We start from the raw sequence: 21,035 nt of genomic DNA on the forward strand, positions 1-21,035 counted from the left end.
CTAATATACCGTTAACCCAATGTACAAGTGCACAGAAATAGAGAACACAAAGGAAAAGCTCAAGATCAGAGGAAGACATATAGTAATGCATGTTATAAAAAGAAGTTGGGCAAGATGGCATGAACATAACTTAATAGTTTGTAACGTGACTAATGTAATCACTTACCAATGAGCTATGCTAATGCAAAATATATTTTAGCTAAATGATGCAAAACAGTTATAAAATTAAAAAATTAACAATAGTACAAAAAAAAACAAGTATTTTTATAGTCTAACAATTATAGAATCACCTAGTGAACTCTCAAATGACAGATAAAAGTATATGAACAAACTCTATTCACTTTTGCAGCTAAGTGTATGAACAAACTCTATTCACTTCTGTAGCTGATAACAAGAGACACAACTGTTGTAATTGGAGTTAATAATTCAGGAAAATGGAAGTAAATCGAATTTGGTGCTTCAATTTGCATTTAGTATTGTTCACTTACAGCAATATTTCATATCAATCAAAATCATATTATATTTTTTTCTTACGGGAAACGAACCAAATGATTTCTGCAGAGGTTCCATATAGTTACATGTGCACTCAACAAGAACAGGTATAGTATATTAAATCAGTACGAACTACTGAATCAATTGAGAAGTATTTTTTTGGAAATTTTCATACTCAGCTTTATGAACCAGATACAGGATACTAAAGTCCTGAAGCATATAGGTATTGGTCCTAAAGAGGCTCCTATAAAAAGTCAGAGTTTACTGATATCGACATACACAAATTGAACAAAGGAAAACCACAAATAGTATAGTATGCCAGGATTACAACTATAAAGGTATTTGCTGCTTTGAAATCTAAATTGTAACAAAATTTAATTGATATTTGAGGAACTGAAATATAATTTATTGATGATGCATGATATTCACCTTGCAAAAAAACACAATAGGTTAGAAAAGTTGAAAAGGGTGATTAATTAAAATTTGATTTTTTCCTAAAATTGCAATAATTTGTATGTATAAATTGCACTGCACAAGTTATGCAATTGGTACAGTTAACAAATTGCAAAAAAAAAAATGCTGTGAGTGGAACAAAATACGCCCAAGTTCGAGCTTGCACATATCAAATTAGCAAGAAACTAGATAACACTACAAAATGGTCTAGCGATGTAGCAAAAGGAGAATATGTCGCAAAGGACAGTTGCCTACCTTTTAAATTTGTAGCTTCGTAGCACCTCACTAGATAAACATGCCAGTAGAGATTCAATTGGTTCGGTGCCGGGTAGGGGTGAGCCCATTCAGGGACATGGGTGTATAGATGTACACCATTTCGTGTAAAAAATAGTATATATACTAGTATGTATCGTGTATTAGGTAATGAACAAACTAGCCTAGCTGCTGGCATGCAACACCCCACCCGGCCACCCCCATTGGCTCACGATCTGATCTGACGACCTAAGGCCCATGCTGGCTCCCATTCCCCATGCCTAGACACGAACATGGCAGCAGCCCCCAGTCCTGGCAGCTCCACACCTCGCTCTCCACCTCCACGATTCCACAAAATGTAGAAGCGGCTTGATATCATATGGAGGGCGGGACTATCGGGCACGACACTGGGCACAACAGCGACGGTGCAGATGGCAGCGGGCGATGGAGGTGGTGTTCTGATAACCCTTCAAATTCGGCAAGATGACCAAGACATCAGTCAAGGGTTTCACAATTCCATGCAGTATGTTTGTCATGAGCAATTTTTGCTGCAGATTCTTACTTTTCTTCAGTATACAAGTCCTGGTTGATTCGGACGTTGCTTGAAGCATCTTTTGGGATCTTGTCAAATAGATATTTAGCTGTTCCGAATGGAGGAGGGCTCCTGCAAAGTTACAGGTACCAACTTTAGTCTCCACGATTATGAATGTATTATTACAATTCACATAAACAGCTGTTCCTTAAATATTATTATTACTGAGCACCACATATCTTGGTAATGGTGAGTAGTAAACTAGGGGGGTGGTGTCTTACCTCGATGTCGGAGGTGTTGCATGGAAGGCTTCCGAAACCCTTTTGCTTTCTTTCAGAAAATTCCTCTATAGCTTGGAGCTCAGCTATTGCCATTCCATGTGATTTCTCAGTATTTCCTTCGTCAAGAATCAAACCATGAAAATAGTATGTTGCAGCCTAGATAAACATGTAAAATAGATGTCAGACAGAATACAAATGCTTATATGACTATAGATTAGAAATGAAAAGATCTGTAATCTAAACGAAATCAGTCTCTTGGATTGAGATGAGAATTTGCAGTTTGGAAAAACTATTATAGCATAGTTCTTTTATATTACCTTAGATGTTGTCATTATTATGAATAATTTTTACTTTGGATCTTGACGTTGTTTAATATTTATGATTATAAAAAAAAATAAGCTATATATATAATGCTATATATACACCCAAGTTCAAAAACCTAGGCCCACCACTGGTGCCGGTATTCCACTGTCTTCATTTATGGTTGGCACCTGATCAGCAATGTCAAAAGTGCACATCATGGCATCCAAATATTTATAATGTACATAGAGATTAGTTAATAAGATCTGAACTATGTGAACTATCATCAAATGTAAATGCAGGTAGGTGCAAAGGGTCGGGAAGGGAAAGTTGAGAGTATTGAAAGGTTTCCTTCAGAAAACTGTGGGCTCAGTTATTATGATGAAGTAAATTACTTTGTATAAATGCAAATATATTAACAAGTTATTGAAGTGCTAATATTTGCAATTTATATGTAAGCTGAATGCAATTCCTATTGTTTATGTATGCAAATCCATACACAGGGGGCATCAACAAGACAACAAGTAGGAATCACTTCATGTACCAAGTAAAAGAACAGCATTTTGATGAGATGAGTGTAAGCCAGCTTGTTCTTCGATTGCTTGCAGGAATTGAACCTCGTGTTCAGATTGATCTCGCTATTCCAGCAAGGTCAATAACCATTTGGAGTTGATTCTGCGATTGCTAAGGCACCCACGACCTGTTCGTTCATAGTCGGATCGTGAGAGTCACCACCACCCAATCGATATTTATCCTCTCACCGAAAGATCGGGCACTCCAGGCGTATCAAGTGGTATCATATTTCAGGTTGCTCCGTGAGATCGTTCCCCTACCTTTGTCTTGCAATTTACATTCCTATCATCCACATAAAAGCCAAAAAAAAGGATAGGTTAGTCTTGCTGTCAAAAACCGTTGTGCCATTGCATCTTTCTTTCAGTACTTTTGCTTTGTTGAATTTGTGATCTATCATCGTTCTATGTTGCTAGTCGCACAACAATATTGTATTTCTCGCTTTGCACCACGATACAACCCTTGTTTTCCCACGCAACAACCTACACATCCCAGCCATACCCGCAAGGAAAGCTCTCTCCGAATTGGATAGTTTCTACTCATATTTCTGCGCCCAGGTGTCTTTCCTTTTTAAACGGCTTTAGCAAGGAAAGTTCCAGCGCCAGTTTTTCTTCTAGGAACCAGCGTTACCAAGGCAAAAGGCAAGGTGCACAACACAAAAAGGAAAGAAAAAAGCCGCACCTAGTTGTAAAAAAAAAGGGGGTCATGCAATAGGAAAGTTTTCTGCCATATCAGAACGCTGTTGGGTCGTGCTGTAATTTCCTCTTGTTGTCTGAACCATAGAAGGCAAGAGCCATTTCCAGGGTTTGCCGATCCATTGAAATAGGAAGGAAAGTACCCAAGTTGATCCATGCGCACATGCTTCCTTGTTTAGAGAGAGAGAGAGAGAGAGAGAGAGAGTATATTTTAATTACCTTTTTACCCCTGTGCGCCACAACCCCAAAAAAACAATTGTGCCCAGTACACTCCCAGGACCTAGCATAGGCTACACTTGTGCTTCCTAATAGCCTTCGTCGCACCAAAACAAAAAAAAAATCCATTTCATCGTTCGAGACTAGTTGTTGCATACTACTCAAGCTAGGGGCTATTTGCATTGAACTTCATTTTCATATGCAGGTGCCTCACGTCGTGTGAACTTTTCTACCCCCCCTAATAGCAGCTCTGAGTAGTCGGCTAGGGTCTCTCGTAGTACTTGGTGTGAGATTTATTCGTTGCTTGCATCAAGTCACATTATTTGTTGTGCAACCAAGCTGACACGTTTCTCACCTTGTTTATACCAGCAGCATTGAAACATATTTTGAACACTTATTCAACTTGCATGTGCTGAATTGATTATGCTCATCCTTGCTACAAGTGAAACCTTCCTATAGCTACACAGATTTCTACAACGAACGGCTTTGTGTCACCTGGCAATCGCTCCATCCAATCTTCACTAGTTGACACCGCTGGTTGCAGGTCACCCCTGTCGGCTTGGTAAGAATTGGTAAGAATTTGATAATAGCTTTAGCGTGTGTAACATGAATAGCACCACACCCTGAAGTTGTAGGACATACACTTGTGTTCCTTGCTCTCTTGTTTTGTTGTGCTAATAGTGACAGGTCCTTCGGATACTTCAGACAACATGATGGCGCATTCTCCTCGAACAAAGGGCATCATACAACACTTTGAGCGGCAAATGAGGCTGTAGGTAGAAGGACTTAACGATGATATCCGAACAATAAATGAGCACCTAGGCCAGCTTGAGAGCTCCCAGCTTGCAACAGGTGCAACGCTCAATGAGATGAAGATCGCCCATGCCACCACCAACACTAATCAGGCCAACATCATGACACGCCTTCAGGACCTATCACAATAGCTTGCTAATGTTGTGCAGGGCCAATCTGCCCATAGTGAGATTAACGAATAGGGCGATGCTGATTACGCTGGTGACACCAAGCATGAAGAGCTTCCCAATAACCACAATGCTCAGGATCATCGGCGGTGGCGTGCAAATCAGCAAAGTATGCGTCAAAACCAGCACCGTCGTGAGGTACGTAATCAGGATGATTCTTTTGCTAAAGTTAAATTCACTATACCTGCGTTGAATGGCAAATATGATCTTGATGCTTATCTTAACTAGGAGCTCGCTGTTGATCAAATGTTTGCATGCCATGCTTTTCTTGCAAATAACCAAATTAGGGCTGCTACTAGTGAGTTTACAGATTTTGCATCTATTTGGTGTAGTGAGTTTATAGATTTTGCATCTATTTGGTGGCGAGTACATTGTGGTGAGCATTTCAATAACATCCCCACAACTTGGGAAGCTTTAAAATTGCTCATGCAACATAGATTTGTTCCCTCGTAATATGCTCGTGACATGCTTAATAAACTGCAACGCTTACGTTAAGGTACCAATTCTATTGAAGAGTACTATCAAGAGCTGCAAATTGGTATATTGCGTTGTGGCTTAGTTGAGAATGATGATGCAGCTATGGCACAGTTTTTTTGGGGGGGGGGGGGGACTGAATCATGAAATTCAAGATGTTCTTGATTACAAGGAGTACAATAATATTACTCATTTGTTCCATCTTGCTTGCAAAGCTGAACGAGAAGTGCAGAGACATCAAACGAGGACACGAGCTAACTATTCTGCAGGTCGCACCCACTCTTGGAAATCAACCACTACGGCTGTGTCGACCTTCCCTTCGGCTGCACCATCTAGTAGCAAATCGTGGCTTTAGCACCTCCTGTACAAACCAAAGCTGCCCACAACAGTTCAACACCAAGTGCGTTGGTTGCTTCTACCGGACGCACTAAGGATATACAGTGCCACCGCTGCAAGGGCTATGGACACGTCATCCGTGACCGTCCAAACAAGTGCGTGCTGGTCATACATGAGGATGGTCAGTATTCTTCAGCTAGTGATTTGGATAATGCCACATATGCCATGCTTGCCACTGATGCTGCAGGACACGAAGATACATTTGCTCATGAGAACATGTTGCTGCCGATGATGCCGACAAGTATTTGAGCCTGGTAGTGCAGCGTGTACTTAGTACTCAGCTTGCACCACAAGAACAAAACCAACACCATACTTTGTTTCACACCAAAGGCGTTGTTCAAGAGCGATCAGTTTGAATCATCATCAATGGTGGAAGCTGCAACAACTTGGCAAGCACAGATCTGGTGGAAAAGCTTGCTCTCTCAACTCGACCACATCCCCACCCCTACCACATCCAATGGCTCAACCAAGGTGGTAAGATGAAGGTAACACGTTCAGTAAGGGTCCACTTTGCTATGGGTTCGTATCATGATTATGTTGATTGTGATGTTGTTCCTATGCAAGCATGCTCCTTGTTGCTAGGTAGACCTTGGCAATATGATACAGATTGTGTGCATAATGGTCGCACTAACCAGTACTCACTCCTCTTTAAGGGAAAAAAAATTGTTTTGCATCCAATGACCCCTGAACAAATTGTGCGAGATGAACTTGCTAGGGCGAGTAGAGAGTGTAAACAAAGTGAGAATCAGATTGAAGCACAAGAAATAAAACTGAATGGTCCTATTTTGCTTGCTACTCAAGCTGATTTTGATGAGTGGGACAGTGCCTCTACTTGCTATGCTCTCATATGCACACAGGTGATGTTTTCGATTGACGAGGCACCATCTTTTTTGCCTCTTGCTGTCACTAATCTTTTGCAGGAATACTCCAACATTTTTCCGAAGGATTCATCTGCAGGTCTCCCACCTCTCTGCGGCATTGAACATCAGATTGACCTTATTCCGGGAGCTTCATTGCCCAACTGTGCGCCATATCGCACCAATCCCGACGAGACGAAAGAAATTCAGCGCCAGGTACAAGAATTACTTGATAAGGGGTACATCTGTGAATCTCTTAGCTCATGTGCTATTCCTGTCCTGTTAGTGCCTAAGAAAGATGGCTCCTGGCGTATGTGTGTTGATTGTCGCACCATTAACAATATCACAGTCCGATATCGTCACCCTATCCCTAGGTTAGATGATATGCTTGATGAACTAAGTGGCGCTATTGTGTTCTCTAAGGTTGATTTGCGTAGTGGGTACCATCAGATTCGCATGAAAATGGGGGATGAATGGAAAACAGCTTTCAAAACTAAGTTCGGTTTATATGAGTGGTTAGTCATGCCTTTTGGATTAACTAACGCACCCAGCACTTTCATGAGACTAATGAATGAAGTTTTGCATGCTTTCATAGGCAAATTTGTGGCTGTATATTTTGATGATATACTGATTTATAGCAACTCTTTGGAGGAACATCTTGATCATCTACGTGCTGTTTTTGATGCTTTGCGAAGTGCACGTCTTTTGGGGAACTTGGATAAGTGCAGCTTTTGCACAGCCCATGTATCTTTTCTTGGCTATGTTGTTACAGCATAGGGTATCGAAGTGGACAACGCCAAAATCGAAGCAATCCAGAGCTGGCCAACTCCTTTCACTGTGACGTAGATTCGGAGTTTCCTCGGGCTTGCTGGATTCTATCGCAGATTCGTTCGTGATTTCAGCACCATCGCCGCCCCGCTGAATGAACTCACGAAGAAAGGTGTTCCATTCTCTTGGGGTCCAGCACAAGACAATGCCTTCCTGACTTTGAAAGATAAGTTAACTCATGCACCTTTGCTTCAGCTTCCTGATTTTACTAAGATGTTTGAGCTAGAATGTGATGCTAGTGGAATTGGGCTAGGAGGTGTGTTGTTGCAAGAGGGCAAACCAGTTGCTTATTTCAGTGAGAAATTAAGTGACCCTAGTTTGAACTATTCCACTTATGATAAAGAGCTACTTGCTTTAGTTTGAACGCTTGTGACTTGGCAGCATTATTTGTGGCCAAGAGAATTCATTATTCATTCTAATCATGAATCTTTGAAGCATATTCGAAACCAATCAAATCTGAATCATCGGCATGCTAAATGGGTAGAATTTATTGAGTCCTTTCCCTGTGTCATCAAACACAAGAAAGGGAAAGAAAATGTGATTGCTGATACGTTGTCTCGCCGATACACCATGGTCTCTCAGCTTGATTTTAAGATTTTTCGGAAAGAAACTCTAAAGGAGCAGTATGCACTCAATCCTGATTTCAAGGACGTGTTACTGAATTGCAATAATGGGAGATCGTGGGGCAAGGTCTTCATGGATGATGGATTTTTGTTACGTGCTAACAAGTTGTGCATTCTAGCAAGTTTTGTTCATCTTTTTTTTGTTACAGGAAGCGCATGGAGGTGGACTCATGGGACATTTTGGTGTCAAGAAGACCGAGGACATTCTTGCTGATCATTTCTTTTGGTCAAAGATGCGATGTGATGTGGAGAGGTTTGTTGCTTGCTGCTCGACATGTCAACGAGCTAAGTCACGACTCAATCCCCATGGTTTGTACATGCCTCTCTCTGTTCCTTCTATTCCTTGGGAGGATATTTCGATGGACTTTGTCTTAGGATTACCTCGAACCAAGAAGGAAAGGGACAGCATCTTTGTCGTTGTTGACAGATTTTCTAAAATGGCTCACTTCATACCATGTCACAAGAGCGATGATGCTACTCACATTGCTGATTTATTCTTCCGTGAAATTGTTCGCTTGCATGGTATGCCCAATACAATAGTTTTAGATCGTGATACAAAATTTCTTAGTCTTTTTTGGAGAGCTTTGTGGAACAAATTGGGGACTAAGTTGCTGTTCAGCACTACATGTCATCCCCAAACCGATGATCAAACTGAGGTTGTTAATCGAACTTTGTCTACCATGCTTAACGCTACTCTAAAGAAGAATCTAAAAATGTGGGAGGAATGTTTGCCTCATATTGAGTTTGCTTACAATCGTTCTGTCCATTCCTCCACAAAGATGTGCTGTTTCCAAATTGTCTATGGTTTTATTCCTCGTACACCAATTGATTTGATCTCTGTTTCATCCTCCGAGGACATGAATTTTGATGCTAATCAACGTGCAGATGTGATATTGAAAATACATGAGCAAACCAAGGAGAATATTGAGTGTATGAATGCAAAGAACAAAATTGCAAGTAGTAAAGGACGACAACATGTTACCTTTCAACCTGGTGACTTGGTTTGGTTACACTTGAGGAAGGATCGTTTCCCTACTTTGTGCAAGTCTAAATTGATGCCGCATGCTGATGGGCCATTCAAGATACTTGAAAAAATAAATGACAATGCATATAAACTTGACCTTCCTGCAGACTATGGTGTTTCTTCTAGTTTCAATGTTGCAGAATTGAAGCCATATGAAGGTGAGGAAGAGCAGCTTCCATCGAGGACTTCAATTCAAGATGGGGAGAATGATGAGGACATCACCTCTTTAGTTCCAGCCACATCACCTGCTGTTTCCACAACTCCAAAAATGGTACAAGGACCGATGACTCGAGCTCATGCATGTGAACTGAACTACGTGATTCTCCTAAGGAATGAAGGTCCAAAGGATGGCAACAAATAAAAGGATGCTGCGCCACCAATCCTTTGGGTTGGGCCCATGTAATAAAGTCATGTTTTATGCAGTTTAGGAAATGTTAGAAGGAGATTTCGCCCTGCCTTTGCTGCTGGCCGAAATCTCCTCCACCCTCCTCCTATTTAGTCCAGGTCGAGCCTCCCTTATGAGGTGGGTTTTCTTTTGTTTAAGTTCAGCCATTGTGCAAACATTGATCTTCAGTTGTGTCCAGCGACCACCTGTTAGACAGCAATTGAGAACCCCATATTCGAGTGATTTCAGTTTGCCTACATCTTGTTCTTGCTTGTTCTTCGATTGCTTGCAGGAATTGAACCTCGTGTTCAGGTTGATCTTGCTATTCCAGCAAGGTCAATAACCATTTGGAGTTGGTTCTGCGATTGCTAAGGCGCCCACGACCTGTTCGTTCATAGTCAGATCGCGAGAGTCACCACCACCCAATCGATATTTATCCTCTCACCAAAAGATCGGGCACTCCAGGAGTATCAATACAAGAGGAAGAGCTACCCGCACTAAGCTTGACCCACATGTGCAAAAAGCAAAAACAAGGGATGAGTCGCTAGACGCCACAGGCTACGACGAGATCACCACCACGAAGCTCCGCCGAGTCGTTGCACTCCCTCCCCCTCCCCCCCATCGGATAAGGAACATATCAAGGAGATTTCTTTTTGTTCTCTTAACAGGTTTTTGAAGATTCAGGTGCAGATCTGATAAGTAGGTGGGCCCAAAAAATGCATCCACAAGTATGAACAATCGAACATAATCAATGGTTGAGGTGTCAACTGAGCAAAGATAAAAATTCAGACACCTAAAATGTAGGAAGAGTGTAAAAGTATACTTCAACTGCGGACAGGGAGTTTGCCTAGTTCTGGAGTGTCGTAGGGTTTGAACTACTCTAGTTCTTCAATTTTTGTTTTTCAGTTCTATTTTTTTCTTATGTTTTTTATATTTTGGTTCTGATCTGGAGTGATTGTTCTTAAAGGATATTATTGGAGATTTGACAGGAGATGATTAGTCATGCTTGAGAATATATTTGGTCTCTCGAGAAGTTCTCGTTAGTTCCAGGCCCAGTTTGAAATAAACTTGATAAATAGTTTTTCGCATAATGGTACCTAAGTTAATCACGAAGCGTTCTATATCTAGAATGTCCCTTAGTTAGGGAGTATAATAGATTAGAAGGATTGCTCTAGGATATCTTTTCCAGTTAAGATTTAAACAAAATCTTAAAAATTATCATCCATACCCCTCTTGTATCCATTATATGAAATTGGTTAAAAATGGGACTAGGGTAGCTAGGGGTGTTATATAGCGTTCTCATTCTATAGCACTTAAAATTATAAAGGAATAGTAAAAAATGCTTGTATCCCTCGAGAATATAATACCTATTGCGAATATCCTCCTACATGTTAAAAGGTTGCATTTAGCACCTCACGTCTCCTCTACTCATGTTGCAAACTCATACCTTGTGTATTTGGTGGTGGATAAGGCAAACATGTGACTAGAATGCCTTGGGTATTTGGATGGTGCAGGGTGAGCTCCAAGGTAAGAGAAATCACAGAAATATACGCACTTTAGTGCAACACTTGTGCTTTTGGGTTATGACTCGAGTAGAATACGCATTGCGTAAACAAACATATTTTGATTTTGTAGCCTATGTATGCTATCAAATATTGGATAAATGCACACTTTTAGTTTTAATTTAATTCCTAGATAAATCACAAATAAACTGATATACCATAATTATTATATAATAAGAGTATAACATAGACATTTATGTAACAGAAGAACACATAACTAATATAGTCCATAATATGAACGACATCTGTCAACATGATTAAAAGGAGATTAATCTTAGTGAACATATCAATTGGCGGTGAGAGAAGCCAAAACCCCTATGATGACGACGTAGAAGGCGATGACAAACAGGAAGCAGATCGCATGAGCAATTGATGGTGACGAGGATGTGGATCATGAGCCATCGCGCGGAGCGCTTCCCAAAAACCTTATTCGCCTTCTCTTGGTGCAAGACCTCAAGTATGATGGGTTTCAGAGACTCACCCTCCAGATCACCTGTGCACGATAGCGCAGCGAGATGAAATAGTCTACTTGTGGCAGCACAGCAGAGAGTGAGGCAAAACCTTAATTTGTTGCATTCTATTGTGGTGGTGGCGGCTGACATGTTATAGAGATAACCAAGCACAGGTGTGCCACGATTGGTTTCTATATCTATAACCATGTTGACCATTTTCCCACACAGCAAAAGTACAAAACTGCAAAAGAATGCCGCACATGAGCAAGCAACTGGATCCAATTTTAGCGGACCATTCACGTAGGTGTCGTGTGTCTGCCCTTTTCTCCTGCCATGGCCATGGCCTAGCCCAGCCCAGCGACGCGAGTGAGCGCGTGTGTTTTTCGAGTCCTCATGAGCTAAGGGGTGAAGGAAAGAACTTCTTTTAAGTTGTTCTCCCTCCACCTCCACTAGCAACATGGGACTAAAGAACTATAATCTTCTTTCACATGTTGGGCCTTTAAGATTTATTTGGAATTACACAAATATAATAGGTCAAACCCATATATTCTAATAATCCCCCACTAGATCTCGTAGTCCGACAGTGATTTGCATGTTCCCAATGCTATTTGATATACCGGTTTTTCGATAGAGATCTGTTAGGGTTAAACATCCATCTAAAGCATTAAGTTATACTCATTTATAACTTAGACGCTAGACTATGACTTGAATTACATGTTTTGTGCGAATAAGTTTCACTTAAAGTCATAATTGATACTTGACTACTAGTAGGTTACCCCTCAAGTGGAGCATATAAGTCATACTCCTTGATCTCTTCATAAGTTTATTAGAGATTATAGTCTTATAGATTATGACCAACAATCACTCATATAGGTGTGTTCTTTCAAAAATACCCTATTAGATAGCATCTTCGCTAATTAAATCCAACATAACACATTAAGACAATAACCAACCTGCCTTATAGATTTTGAGATTATTGCATCTTCACTGGAGTGGGTTGTGTAGTACTCTCTTTCATTTAACTAATAGCTTGTTCTTCTCAAGTCCTGATTCATGGGATCTCTAATCACATAGGTTGGATTACCACTATAGTATAACTCACATGGGTCTCATATCCATCTCCTTTGATGCATTATCTATCACATTCCATGGTAATCCCTTTATAAATGGATCTTCCAGGTTCTTAGCTATTTAGATAGAATCCAATACTATCACTCCAGAGTTCCTTAATTTCCTGGCAGACTTCAATCGTCTCTCTACATGTCTTGATGATAATGTTGTCCTTAGATCTATTCACTTTTATAACAATTTTTTTGATTATCATAGTTCATAAGGATAGTCGGTATCGGTTTCTCAACCACTGGCAAATTCATCAAGAGCTCATGCAGCGATTATGCCTCAACAGTGGTTGTATCTAATTCTATGAGCTTTGCTTCTATGGTTGACCTCATCAATATGGTCTATGTGCAAGACCTATATGAGACAGCAACACCGCCAAGAGTAAATATATATCCAATTATAGCATTAGTCTCATCAGCATCGGATATCCAGTTTGAATCACTATAAACCCCAATAATGATAGGTACCCAGTATAGTGAAGTCCATAATTTAAAGTACCTGGCAATTAGTGCATGACTCACGCAAGGGTACGCCAATGATCATCGCCTGGGTTAGAAGTCAACCATCTCAATTTGCTTACAGCAAATGAGATATGAGGCCTTGTACCGCTAGCTAAGTACATGAGTGATCCAATAATCTAACAATATCTCAGTTAATCCCTAGCAGTCCTTTAATTCTTTCGAAGTATTAATCTGAGATCATAAGGTGCTGGAGAACTTTTGCTATCCATATAGCAAAAATAGCTCAAGACCTGTCGATTATTGGTGTCGATCTTACAAATTTGTAGAAAGAGTAGGGGATGCTTCCACTAGACGGATCACACAGCACACATAGGATTTTGTACAGGTCCAGGCCTCTCTTAGGATAATAGCCCTACGTCCTGTTGGTCTTGTATTATTCTCTAGGACTGTATACAAGGGGTACTAGGCTAGCCTTGATAGATCTAAACCTAATCTGAGAGCTCCCTTGCATGTAGTTGGGGAGAGATGATAATACAGATCTAAGTTTACAGAAGGTTCAAGGGTTCACAGCTCCTGCAAGCTTGAATTGCTTCAATGGGTGTGTAGCAATTTGAATTGGCTTGTCCTCCTCAAGGTCCCCTAACTTCATATATATAGGGGGTTCATTGTATGACTTCTGGAGTCTTTCCTTATCATTCTTGGAGATAAAGTCCCCTATTTATGAGATATGATGGGCATCTATGGAAAATTTCTATACGTCTAGAGATTCCCTTTCCAGGGATAGAAGTATGCCCTGAGAATATAGGAAAACCCTAGGGTATCCAAATATGATAGTTTATACTATCCATCGTTATGCCCCGCATTACTACATGAAATGAGACTTCGACGGATCTAAAACTTAGTTAGCAAAGATAAATATTTTGAACTCGGGTCCTCTAGTTAGGATGGTATGTCCAACGAGTTCTTGGAGTCCTTGGGTCGTCTATTCGAGATTCCCAACACCTTCGAGTACTCAGGCGAGCCTTCAAGAAGGTATTCCCTCCGAGTGGGAATTCCGATTCATCCAAGAAATATCGTCCTATTCTTTCAAAAGGACGAGGAGAAAAGACTAGTCACTGACCAGGTTTGAAATTTTGAATCGTCGCAATAGAGATTTTGCATGGTGGTCTAGTGAGTCTTTACTTGACAGGACATCATGATGACGCTTGAGGACTGCATGAGTACGGCGAAGTAGTGCCCTATCCTCTTTGGGATACTATTCCAACTGCCCCGCGTGCATCAAGAGAATACTCTGGGTATTGAATGAGATGAGATACCACCTCTTTATCTGTGTGAGTCTACGAAAAAGACGTGACTTGATGGCAGGTTGATATGTGGCCGCACCCACCATACAACACAAGAATATAAAGAGCCACATTCTCCCTGCGACCTGGAGGCCTTTATATCCCCCGAGTGGTGAGCTCTTGCTGCATCAGCCTCCCAGTTTAGTCATGGAGTCTTCGTCCTAATCTAACTTGTGAGAAGTTAGTGTTCGGGTTTCATCACAAACAAGTCCTCCTCCCTCGACACCAAAGTCTCGCCCTTTAGCGCCACCGTCCTCTCCAATTGAGTTCGACTCCATCGTAGAGGACGTAGCGAAAATGGCCCTATTAGGCCAAGACCTCACCAAAAGGTCCGGTGATTAGTAAATATGCTCACCGGAGCAATTCTTCCATAAAAGGGTGTCGTGCTAAAGAATAAAGGCTAAGTCTCCCCAGATAGTTCGGTGATCAAAGCATGGCAAAACCGGAATGTTTCTATCCAGAAGGAAGAATGGAACAACCCACCGAATAGTCTGGTGATCAGAGGAAGCTACACACTGGAGCATTTCCACCAGAGAAGGTTGCAGCTGTGAAAGATAAAAAATCAACACGCCGGAAGGTTCAGTGATGAAGCAAGGCTACACCATAAAATAAACTAGACAATGAACATTGCAAAGAAGCAAAACGAAGTTCATGGCATCGGATAGTCTGGTGATGAACTGATGTGCACCAGATGCTTACAACAGAGCAATTTACACAGAAAGGATGTAGTTGGCTCGAATGCTAAGTATATATTCACTGGATAGTCTGGTGATCAAGATGAAATATACACCGAAGTGTCTGGTGTTCATAGAGACTTGAGTAGGGGTTCCAATGGCCAGTTTGTGAGAGTATACTCAACGGATGATCTGGTGTTAGTACTATTATTCTCACCGGATCATCCGTTGTTAACAACTTTTCTGAGTCGTTAGGTTAACGGCTAGTGCGCAGGTTTGAAGCTATAAATATCCCTCCACTCAGTCATTTGAGGTTACTGGAGTCCTAAGAAGTTCATGCACACATGAGAAGACATCCAAGCCACCAATGTGCTTAAAGTGATCATTCAAGACGATTAAGCATAATATTAGGGAGTGATAGTGCTTATAGGCCTAGAGAGTGTGTTGATAGATGATTTTTGCCTAGAGATTGAATCAAGGAGTGATCCAAACTTGTACCTCTTGGTACGCTGACGCATTAGAGTATTGGTGACTCACCGGCAAACTTGTTGACCTTTTGAGTTGGTGTGGAGCAGCGACAAAAATCGTGTGCGGAAACGCGGAGACCCTTGCCTTGGTGACTCAAGCTTTGAAGTGATCATGACGGCAAGAAGCTGAAAGAGATTCTAGTGGTGAGACCTTGGCTTGGTGGCTTGGTGGCTTATCTGAGTGGAGGCCTTGTCTTTATGACTTGGTGGCTCAAGATCCATGACCGGGTGCTGACCGGGAGCATATTCTTTGTGGAGTTCCAATGTGGACTAGGTTGACATTTATGCCATCGATACCACAGGATAAAAAGCATCGTGTCAAGTTTGTTCTCTCTACCTTATTTACATTTTCATATTTACTTTCTTGCAATGTACCTTTCGAGATAGATTGCAAGCTCTTTTGATTGGTAGAGTAGCCTCACTAGATAAACCTAGAGCACATTTAGATAGAAATTGGTATATGTTTATCTTGTGTAGATTTTGGAGCCGAATAGATTCTAAGTAGCCTAATTCACCCCCCTCTCCCCGTCATAGGACGTCTCCGATCCTTTCAATTGGTATTAGATCTAGGGCTTACATCTAGCTCTTTAATTTGTGTTAGAGCTTCACACCTTTCACAAGGTTTTGCCAATTCAAGTGGCATTTGAGCCTTAGTCTCTTTGTGATCGGTTAGGCTTCAACGCCTAGTTAGTAGTGACATCTGAGGTTGGGATGGATTCCTATAGTGCTCTATTTTTCGATGGCACAAATTTTCCCCAGTGAAAAATTCTAATGACTTGTTATTTGGAAGCCCGAGGGTTTAGAGAGTTACCGAGGACAGGATGAGACCTCACATCACCAACATGGAGAAGCAATTAGATGCTTTGGCCAAGAGTATCTTTTTATCCTCTATGTGTTAATGCATTTAATCGTGTTTATTCTCTCACCAATACACATGATATTTGGATTAGTCTTATTGAAATACATGAAGTCACAAAGAATGTACGTAATGAGAAATAGCATGTGCTTGTTACTGAGCTCAATGACATCAAGCAACTACCCCATGAAAGTGATAATGATATGTATTCTCCTTTGAACATTCTTGTTAATGAGATCAATGGGTTAGGTTTGGCGTAAATTTAAGATGATCAAGTGGTGAGAAGAATACTTCAAACTCTTCTTCCGAAGTACAAGTTGATAGTCTTCATCATCTACGACAATAATGACATCAAGAAGATACGTCAAGTGCTCAGCAAGATCACCACCTATGAGATGATAATGAACATGGGGGTGGAAGCTTCTTCCTCATCTGACACTAAGAACCTTGTTCTCACAAGCAAGCAAGCTCAAAGCCAACACATGAAGGTAAGGATTAGGAGACAAGAGCAAGAGTAAAGCTCAAGCAAAGATGATGGTGATCAAGATGAAGAGACCTATGAGGAGGATGATTAAAATACATTAAGTGATGAAGAAATTTATCCTAAGATGACCAAGCTCTTCTCAAAGTTAGAGAAGAATATGAAAAGGATCAATGCCAAGGTTGATCATTCTATCTCCATTGAAGAATTGGTCAACTTAATTGATCATATCAAGAAGGGGAAGAAGACCAAGAACAACAGGGAGACAAGGGAAAGAGCCAAGGCATTCGCAAGCATAGAAAGATAGGTGAGCGACGACGAAGAGTCAAGATCAAGTGATGAAAGCTTCACCATCCCCCCCCCCCCCTCCAAGAAGAGCTCTTTCTCAAGGTCATCATCACGCAATTCGACACGCAAGCCATCTCACAAGTGCCTTATGGCCAATGTATGGATAGCGATGTTAGTGATGATGAATCCGATGAGGATTCTCCCTCGTATGATGAACTCCTTCATTTGATCAATGAGCAATAAAGGGCCCTTAAGAAACAATCAAAAGATCTTAAGAAATTCAATTCACTTAATGACATTCATTTACCTTTGTTTCTAATTATGAACCATTTTGAGCAAATTCAATTTGCTAAACAAAGAGCATGATGATCTTAAGGCTAAATTCGAGTGCATTGAATCTCAAACTAAGGTCCCTTTGAAGCAATCTACCTCTCTATTTAATTTCAATCATAAGGTAGATGTTTCTACTTCTTATGATGATTTAATTACTTTATCTAGCTCACCCTTTTGCAATGAGATTTGTGTTGAGAATGTTGTTGTAGAATCATCTAATAACCTCATTGCATAAGAGAACGATGAGCTCAAGAAGGACTTGACGAGTTTAAAGTGCAAAATACATGTCTAACATTCTCAAGATAACAATGCTTTTATGGTGAAGAAGCATGCGGAGGGGTCAACCGTGGTATGCTTCAAATGCCATCAAGAAGGCCATAAGTCCTTCCAATACAAAGAAGTGAAGAAGGAGACCAAGGAGAAGAAGAAGATAATGAACCTCTCTAGCAAAACCTCCAACTCCTACACCAAGCCCAACTACAAGAACAAAATCAAGAGCATCCACTACAAGCTCAAGCAGAAGATCAATGGCAAGGTGGTTGCACACAAGGTTGGGAGAAAAGATTGGGGGTGGAACCAATCCATTTGGGTGTCTAAGGAAATCATCACCTATATGAAGGGGCCACAATCGGTTTGGGTTCCAAAGAAGACTTGAACCTCGAGGCGGCTATGGGATTTGGAGACTTGGCTCACAAGAAGAAGAGAAGGTTCAAGCAAACAAGTCAAGTATACAATTTTGGGTGCTTTGATGAAAATCATGATCATCGTATACCCAAATCTCCATCCAAAGGTAAAGAGGTAAATGGTAGCTAGACTTATGTTCATGCATTTTGTTTTTTCTTCTAGCTTATTTGCCTCGTCTAAGAGTGCATATGCTTATTTCAATTTATTACAATGCCTAGTGTAGGTTCGCATATAGTAGTTTTCTTATCTAACCCATGAACAACCTACATGGTTTTAGTTGTAGGTTCATTTCATGGCACTAGTTCTTACAATTAGTATCTTTCATGTACCATGATCCAATTTATAGGATAAATCTCCATTGTTATCAATAATAAGTGCATATATCTCACAAGTATTCAACACATGTATACACACATTTAGGCGGAGTATATCCTATATGTTGTGATTTTGAGACTAACATGTGTTACAAGTTGTATCTCTTATAGTCTTATGGAGCAATCAACATGTATCCAGAGGTATGCAATACTTCAATTGGTATCATTGTCAAATCTTTTATTCATTTAAGCTACCTCCATGTATAATATAGCTTAAACTTTCTATCTTGACATATTATCTAGTTATGCATATGTTTGTTTCTCATTGTATGTATGCACACATCTAGGGAGAGTTTAGACTATATTATGTGAGTTTCATAAATTATGATCTATGTGCTTTCATAGCCTACAATTGGTATCATTCATTTTTAATGATATTCATATGATTGGATCATGAGTTGTGAAGCTCTCTCTCACATGCTCTAGTGTTATTTCCTTTTGAGTTCAACATGTGCATATAGCCTTTTTGGGAGATTATTGAAAAATGGGGAGGATTTTGATGACCAAAGCAAGATACAAGTTGCAAGATGAACAATATGGAGGATATTATAGCAACTACAAAGATATCTAGGAATGCCAAAGTTGACAAAAGAGGAGGAGAAGAAGAAGCTCTTGCATGAATCTATTAAGGGAGATAGTGACGATGGAGAAAGGGGGAGCCACAACAAAAAGGGGACTAAGTAGTAAGAACATGCATCCAAGCAATGTGGTAAGATTTTGTGCTCATTTATGATCTTTACATCTGGTATCATTTATTATTTGCCACTTACTTTGGTTGTGTTGTCATCAATCACCAAAAAGGGAGAGATTGTAGTGAAAATAGCCCTATTAGGCTATGATTATTATTTTGGTGATTAATGACAACATAATCAATGGGAATAACATGTTTGTCAAAGATATATGTTAGTAGGTCTCATGAATGCAATACATGAAGAAGTCACCAAAGCCGGGATAAAGTTTCATCGAATTAAAGAAGTCCCAGGAAGATTTGCCTCACCAGATAGTCCGGTGCTATGAATGTTGAACTCACTGGAGCATATTTGACAAAGGAGGAGAGAGGCCTGAAGATCACACCGGAAGGTCTGGTGATTAGCAATTGTGTTCACTGGAGCAATTCTTCTAGAGAAATGTGTCATGCTAAAAAATGAAGGCTAAGCCTGACGGATAGTCCGGTAATTAAAGCATGGCAACACTAGAGTGTTTCTGTCCAGAAGGCAGAATAGAACAACACACCGGATAGTCCAATGATCAAAGGAAGATACACACCGGAGCATTTTCACCAAATAAGGTTGCAGCCGTGGAAGATCGAAAATCAATATGCCAGAAGGTCCAGTGATGAAGTAAGGCTACATCGGAAAATACACCAGACAATGAATAGTGCAAAGAGGCAAAACGAAGTTCAAGGCATCGGATAGTCTGGTGATGAAGTGATGTGCATCGGATGATTATACAAGAGTAATTTACACAGAGAGGATGCAGTTGGCTCGGATGCTAAGTATATATGCACCGGATAGTACGGTGATGGAGATGAAGTATACACCAGAGTGTCTGGTGTTCACAGAGGCTTGAGTGGGGGTTCCAACAGCTAGTTTATGAGAATGTACTCACCGGATGATCCGATGTTAGTACCATTATTCTCACTGAATCATCCGGTGTTAACAACTTTTCTTAGCCGTTGGGTTAACGACTAGTGTGCGGGTTTGAGGCTATCCCTCCACTCAGTCATTTGAGCTGGAGTCCTGAGAAGTTCATTCACACATGAGAAGACATCCAAGCCACTAAAGTGCTTAAAGTGATCATTCAAGGTGATTAACACACCATTAGAGAGTGATTAGTGCTTATAGGCATAGAGAGTGTGTTGCTATGTGATTTCTACCTAGAAGTTGGATCAAGGAGTGATCCAAGCTTGTACCTCTTGATATGCCAGTGCCTTGGAGTCTTGGTGACTCACCGACAAACTTTTCGAGCCTTCAACTTGGTGTGGAGCGGTGATAAGAAACGTGTATAGGGACATAGAGACCCTTTCCTTGGTGGCTCAAGCTCCGAAGTGATCACGGCAGCAAAGAACCAGAATAGAGGCTAGTGGTGAGTCCTTGCCTTGGTGGCTTGGTGGCTCATCCAGGTGCAGGCCTTGTCTTTGTGACTTGGTGGCTCAAGAGCCATGACTAGATGCCGATCGGGAGCATATCCTTTGTGAAACTCCAATGTGGACTAGGGTTAGCATTTATGTCATCGATACCGCAGGATAAAAATCCCCATATTTCGAGTTTGCACTCTCTACCTTATTTACGTTTTTGCATTTACTTTCTTACAATTTACCTTCCTACATAGGTTGCAAGCTCTTTTGATTGGTAGAGTAGCCTCACTAGATAAACCTAGAGCATATTTAGCTAGAAATTGATATAGGTTTATCTTGTTTAGTTTTGGAGCTGAATAGATTCTAAGTATCCTAATTCACCCCCCTACTCTTAGGACGTCACCGATCCCTTCAGAGGTTTTCAACATCACTTCCGCTGAAGAGGT

This window comes from Phragmites australis, chromosome 12 (assembly GCF_958298935.1).
Source record: "Phragmites australis chromosome 12, lpPhrAust1.1, whole genome shotgun sequence".
NCBI lineage: Eukaryota > Viridiplantae > Streptophyta > Magnoliopsida > Poales > Poaceae > Phragmites > Phragmites australis.